Below are 6,209 nucleotides of genomic sequence, written 5' to 3'. Positions count from 1 at the left end.
TGTGTGTGTGTGTGGTGCAAACAGAATCTTTGCTGATCTCAGAACAGTCCATAGTCTTCTCTTCAGATTCTGATCTCCGTGTGTGCAAGGTGTTCAATGTGAACAGTGCTGGGGCTGCACCGGTGTGTGCATTCAAAGAAACATGGAAAATTGCTGTTGTTTCAGGGGCAAAAGGGGCTGTTGTTGTTGTATCAAGAGAGAAAGGGGAATCAGGTGACTTTCCAAGGGCCAAGGATTGGGCTGGAGCTTCCTTGGGGGCAAAAGGAACAAACAGGGTTCCATTTGGGGTCAAAGGGGCAACAGGGGTGTCCTCCATGGCATAGAAGGTAACTGAGGCTTTCTCTGGGGCAACAGGGGAGAAAGGGGCATTCTTTTTGGCAAAGGGGAAAACGTTAACCTGACAGCTTCTGTAGGAAACGTTTGGGAAAAGGCAGAGGCATTGAAAAAACTTGGAGTGTGACTGGATGACTGTTCTGTCTGTCACATCTCTATGGGCCAGTCAGAGCAACAAAACACGTGATGTAGCCGCTATCGAGCTGCACATGCACAGCTACTGAGGAATAACGCAAAACATGGCGACTATACACATGTAAGTACTGGACTTTTGTTGTTTTTCAAAAGAAAACAACTCACTGTTCTTTTTTCTTCTTTTAACAAAGAAATGTTGTCAACTTCAGATAACACTGGTGCTTTAGCAGCATCCACGCTAAGCTCTTCTGTCATAATTGCACAGGCCTCTCGCTGCTGCTTGATTACGTCACAACTCTGCCCCTCATCGCTGATTGGTCCTGTCACTTTCCTGGCCCAAATGGTTCAGACCGGAGCTTTGCAAGATGGTTTCGCCGAAGGAAAAGGGGATAAAGGGATTTCCTCGGTTACTGCAGCAAACTCGTTGAGGGGAGCATGAGAGCCCTCGCACTCCTCAGAAAGCACTGCCACGCCCATCAACCCAGCCTCCTGGCCAGGATCACCAACATCACCCAGCTCTGTTGTAGGAACCCCTGCGGTCAGCAGGAGGAGGAGGAAACTGTAGACTAATCCTCCTCTCGTCTTTGCGCCCGCCCAGGAGTGGGGCCTGCAACAGGTTGCATGAACCCATTCTGCTCTGCCCTCGACTTTCAGTGCTGTTCAAATGACCAGCAGCATCTGGTAAGGCCCTGTCCACCTAGGAGAAAGAGAACCTTTGTCCAAAGACTTGATTAGCACAAAATCACTGCATTTAAAAAGATGAATAGACTCCTCTGACGGCTGCGGGAGTCTGCTGGAAACCTGTATATGAAATTTTTCAAATTTCAGTTAATTGTTTCACATAGACAGTCATATAGTCATCAGTCCATAGCAGGGTAACTTTTTGTTGGGTCAAAGGTGGACTTGTCCCTGTGAACATAGGTCTCCCCATCAAAACATCATGTGGGGTAAGCCCTGCGGTAGTGTTTGGTGTGCTTTGAATAGAATACAATACTATTGGGAGTGCATCAGGCCATTTTAACCCTGTGGTCATCATTGTTTTAGTTAACCTGTCCTTTATGGTGGAGTTCATTCTCTCTACCTGGCCGGAGCTCTGAGTTAAGTAAGGTACATGCAGCTTCCACTCAAATCCTAGCACAACAGCTGAACTTTGAGTTATCTTTGCAATGAAAGTTGGCCCTCTGTCATTGTTGACTCCCATAGGTACCCCAAAACATGGAATGATCTCTTTTATCAAACACTTCACCACAGTCCTTGCATCTTCCTTTCTTGTTGGATATGCTTCAACCCACTTTGAAAACATGTCAGTAATGACTACCATATATTTGTATCCCTTACAACTTGGCATGTGTGCAAAATCAATTTGCATATTTACAAAAGGACCCGAAGGTACCGGCAAATGGTCACATTTGATTGAACTGTCCCTTTTCCTAATCTGCTGGCAGGTCATGCATCTACTAACCAGTGTTTGTGAAACATTTGTTATGCCAGGTGCAAACCATTGTGACCGTATTATCTCATTCATCCCCCCTTTTTCTACATGAGTTGGACCATGTGCCACATGGGCCAAGACATGGAGGAGAGAACGTGCACAGGCAGGTCATCCATCCGGATGAGTCCACAAGCCAGACTCAGAGTTTTGAAAACAACCTTTACGCACCCAAATATTTTTCTCCTCACTGTCAGCATGGTTTTGTAACACCGCAACATCATCAAAGGATGGTAAATTAATGGGTTCTTTAGGTTTAACAGAAACACACATTTGTACCACAGAGGCAATGGACACTGCTGCTTGTTTGGCTGCCGCATCAGCCCGTGCATTTCCACGAGAAACAGGATCAGAACCAGAAGTGTGTGATGAGTTGAGAAGTGTGATCGACCAGTGTGCTGAGTTTGTGGGTGCCTTTCACCCTTCCAAACTTGCTAATGAGCTGAATATTTTGAGAATGGTCTAGCTGCAGCCGCAGTCACTACAAACCATGCTCCGTACAAACACACCTCCTACAAACACGCCCCATCGATCCATACAATAAATTATTTCTAACCCTAACCAGTGGAATTTAAATGCTAAACCTAACCCCAGGAAGCTAATTAATTAAAATATACACCTACCCCAATGAGCTACCCCTAAATCTAACCAGTGGAAATTCAAACGCTCAACCTAACCTAAAGCTAATTAAGGCCTATCTAAACTTATCTAAGTTAACCTTAAACTAAGCAAATAGCACAAGTGGGCGTATTTTGTTGAGAGCATGGTTTGTAGGGGACCTGGTTTGTACGGTGCCTGCGGCTGCAGTTGGGTATTATTGAATATTTCCAAAAGCGATGATAAGAAAATATATTAGTGTCATTCTAGTGATGTTCTAGCTTGCGCCAAAGCAACGATGCATAGGTGGGCTTGGTGGGCTAGATTGCAAGGTGTAGAGCAGGATACCCCAAATGCTCTTTGTCTGCTGGTTAAAGCGGCAGGTGTAATTGTTCCTGATGAATTGGTAAAACGATACATCCCTACGCTCTGTGTAAAAGTCCAGCACACTAGAAGTGCAGGCAGGGAGAGCAGGGGGGCACAGGAGGAGATAGAAGAGCAAGGTTCAGCAGCGGCAGGGTCCACTCAGCAGAGGGAGGAAGAAGATGCATTGCTCAGGGCCAAGAGCAGGGAGGATGAAATGTTGATGTACGCAGCAGCATTTAGAGAAGAAGGAAAGAAACCTGCTGAAAAGAGGGAAAGAATAGCCCAGGAAAGGGACAGAATAGCCCAAGAAAGGGAAAGGGCTGAGGCAGTCAGGAAAGCCAGAGAGGGACAGATTCCACTGAAGGATATTGATGAGGGAGAAATAGATGAGGAATGGTTGGATCAGTTAGATGAGCAAGCACAGGCAGCGATAAGGCAGGATTCAGATTTATAGAAAGAAGCTAGTTCTTCTGGAGTAAATACAAAGGTATCAAAGAAACCAAAAACCAAAAATATACCTGAAACAGACAGAACGTTGAGATCACAAAATAGTTCATCATCTACACAAGTTAATGCTCCTAAAATTCTATTTGCTGACACTGCTGTATACAAGTTATGGTCTCCAGCTGAGGCTAGAGATATCATGAGAGATGCTCCAAACCTGATCATGAATCCAGGTCAGTACAGGGAGTGGTTACTTTGGACTGCCCAGTTGTATAATTGCTTGGTCCCTGATGTGGAGATGTTTTTGAAATTCACATATCGTTCTGACTGGGAATTGTGCAAGGCAACTTTTGAGCTTCCCCCCTGGAGTATGGGGGCAGTGGCCTGAGAGTATGGATCTAAAACAATGGCTGGAGCAGAAAGCTGATGCAGCCATAAAAAGCAGTGCATGCTACCGTAGTGACTGCGGCAGAGTGGCCCATGTTTGCAAAATACTGGGGAGACACTTCCTAAATTCATAAAACAATTTACTGAACAATGGGAAATTAATGTGGGTGTGAACACTGAGGAAAACTCCAACTTAGCAGTGAGCCTGCTAATGAATAATGTGTCTCCACACATTGCAAACACCTACAAGCTCATACACAGGGATTGACAATTGAAATCATGGCGAGACACTGTGATGCTGCTAACAGACCTGAACAATGATTCATGCTCTAACCTAGGCAAATCTGCAAACAAACAGTTAGTACAGGTTGTACCCAGCACCATCCATAACACTGCGGCAGGTGGAAATAGGCAGACACGAAACAAATTCCACAACAAACAGAAGAAAGGTGCGTGCGGAAATTGTGGGAAATTGTGACATTGGGCTCAGGAATGCAAAGCGCTAAAACATAACCAATCTCAGCCCCAGCTTACATACCCTGGGTTTGGACCTAATCCAAATGACAATGCAATCGCCTTGCCTCCTCCCAAGCACCATGCCTAGGGAGGCCTCAGAGGTAAGGAATCAGATTCAGAACCAGTCGTACAAGCAGCTACCATCAGACTTTCTACATGCCCCTCAGAGAATCCTACATTTTCAGTTGAAGTTGGTGGTACAACAGTTGAAATTGTTGTTGACAGTGGAGCAACTCTTTCTTCTGTCCGCTCTGATGAGCATGTTTGCACACCTACTTCCAATCTTGTCACAACTATGGGAGTTTCTGGCACCTCTATGGCAGAGCCCATGTCAGCTGAAACTCATGTAGTGGTGGACAAGTCAGATGTCCAACATTCCTTCTTAATATCTGAAGGAACTCCTCTAAATTTGATGGGAAGAGATTTGTTATGCAAATTGCATGCAAGCATTCATTGTACTCCTGATAGACTGTTTTTAACAATTCCAGATAATAAAGTTCTACAAGCTGTTCAGTGTTTGAAGACGGTTGATGATTGTTCATATGGTTGGGAGATAGCTGACTTTAACATGTTTGGAACTTTCACTGTGAGCAATATTCAAAACATTGCTAAACTGTCTCCAGCTTGTGCTTCCTTAATGTCTGTGATGAGACCGGTATAGCATTGTTGGTGTACTGCTGCTTTTAACCCTGTGGAGGAGTATAAACAAGTTGCTAATACTGTTGTCAATAAGCAGGATCAATTGCAATGTGGAAATCATCTCTTTGTGGGCCCTCAAGGGTGTGCTCTGCCACTGAAGTTGTCTGAATCACAACAGACCTTATACAATGTTGATAACGTGTCTCCACACATTGTTGTTGCTGTAACTGCTGGGTTTGAACCAAAATATGTGAGTGAAATGATAACCAATTGTCACACTCTGAGACAGGCTGCAGCAGGACCTCTCACACAGGTGGTGACATCCTTGGAGCATGATTTGTTTGTGCTAGAGCTTCCTAATTCAATTGATTGTCTACAGGGCACTTTTGCACTATAGAAACCACCTCATGAAATTCAGTATGGACCACCATCAGGATTGGCTGATGTTCCAACAGATTTGTGGGCTGAACACAAGAAACGCGGGCTTTGTAACATCCGCATCTCCTTACAAAGTCACACTTAAACCTAATGCTAAACTACCAATGATCAGGCAATACAATTTGCCTCAAAAAGCAGTTGATTGCATTGCAGGCGTAATTCAATCACTTCTGGACCAAGGTGTGTTAGTGCAAACATCTAGTCCATGCAAAATAGGAGTGCTATTTTGCCAATTCCAAAACCAAATAGACCTGATGAATCGAGATTTGTGCAGGATTTGCAGGCCATAAATAAAATTGTAGTACCACCAGCTCCAACTGTACCAGACACTAACACCATATTGGCTTCTTTACCTCAAGATTCGAGGTATTACACAATCATTGACCTGAGCACTACATTCTTTTCTATTCCTCTGCGTCCAGATAGTCAGCATTTGTTTGCATTCACATTCAAAAAGGTCATCAGTTGACCTGGACCAGATTGGTACAAGGCTTCTGTGCCTCACCCCACGAGTATACCGGTGCCCTTTGGCGGGACCTTTGTGACCTTCACCTTTCAGGTGGAAGCACTTTGTTGCAGTATGCTGATGATCTTTTGGTTGCTTCTCCATCAAAAGAATCTTGCCACATGGACTCTCTGTTGCTCATGAAAAGGCTGGCTGAGCGTGGTCACCAAGCCTCCCTTGCTAAGTTGCAATACTGTCTTCCTGAGGTCACAGATCTGGGTCATGTTCTGTGAGAAGGTCAACATCTGCTTTCCTCTGCACATGTGCAGCTGCTCACAAATATGCCTCCTCCAAAGAGTAAAAGGAACTTCTATCTTTGTCACCACTTGATTTCTGAGTATGCTGCTATGGACTCTGTTT

The sequence above is a fragment of the Cheilinus undulatus genome, linkage group 3 (genome assembly GCF_018320785.1).
Source record: "Cheilinus undulatus linkage group 3, ASM1832078v1, whole genome shotgun sequence".
In the NCBI taxonomy this organism is placed as follows: domain Eukaryota; kingdom Metazoa; phylum Chordata; class Actinopteri; order Labriformes; family Labridae; genus Cheilinus; species Cheilinus undulatus.
The sequence above is the reverse complement of the archived record's forward strand: the minus strand, read 5'-3'. Positions refer to the sequence as shown.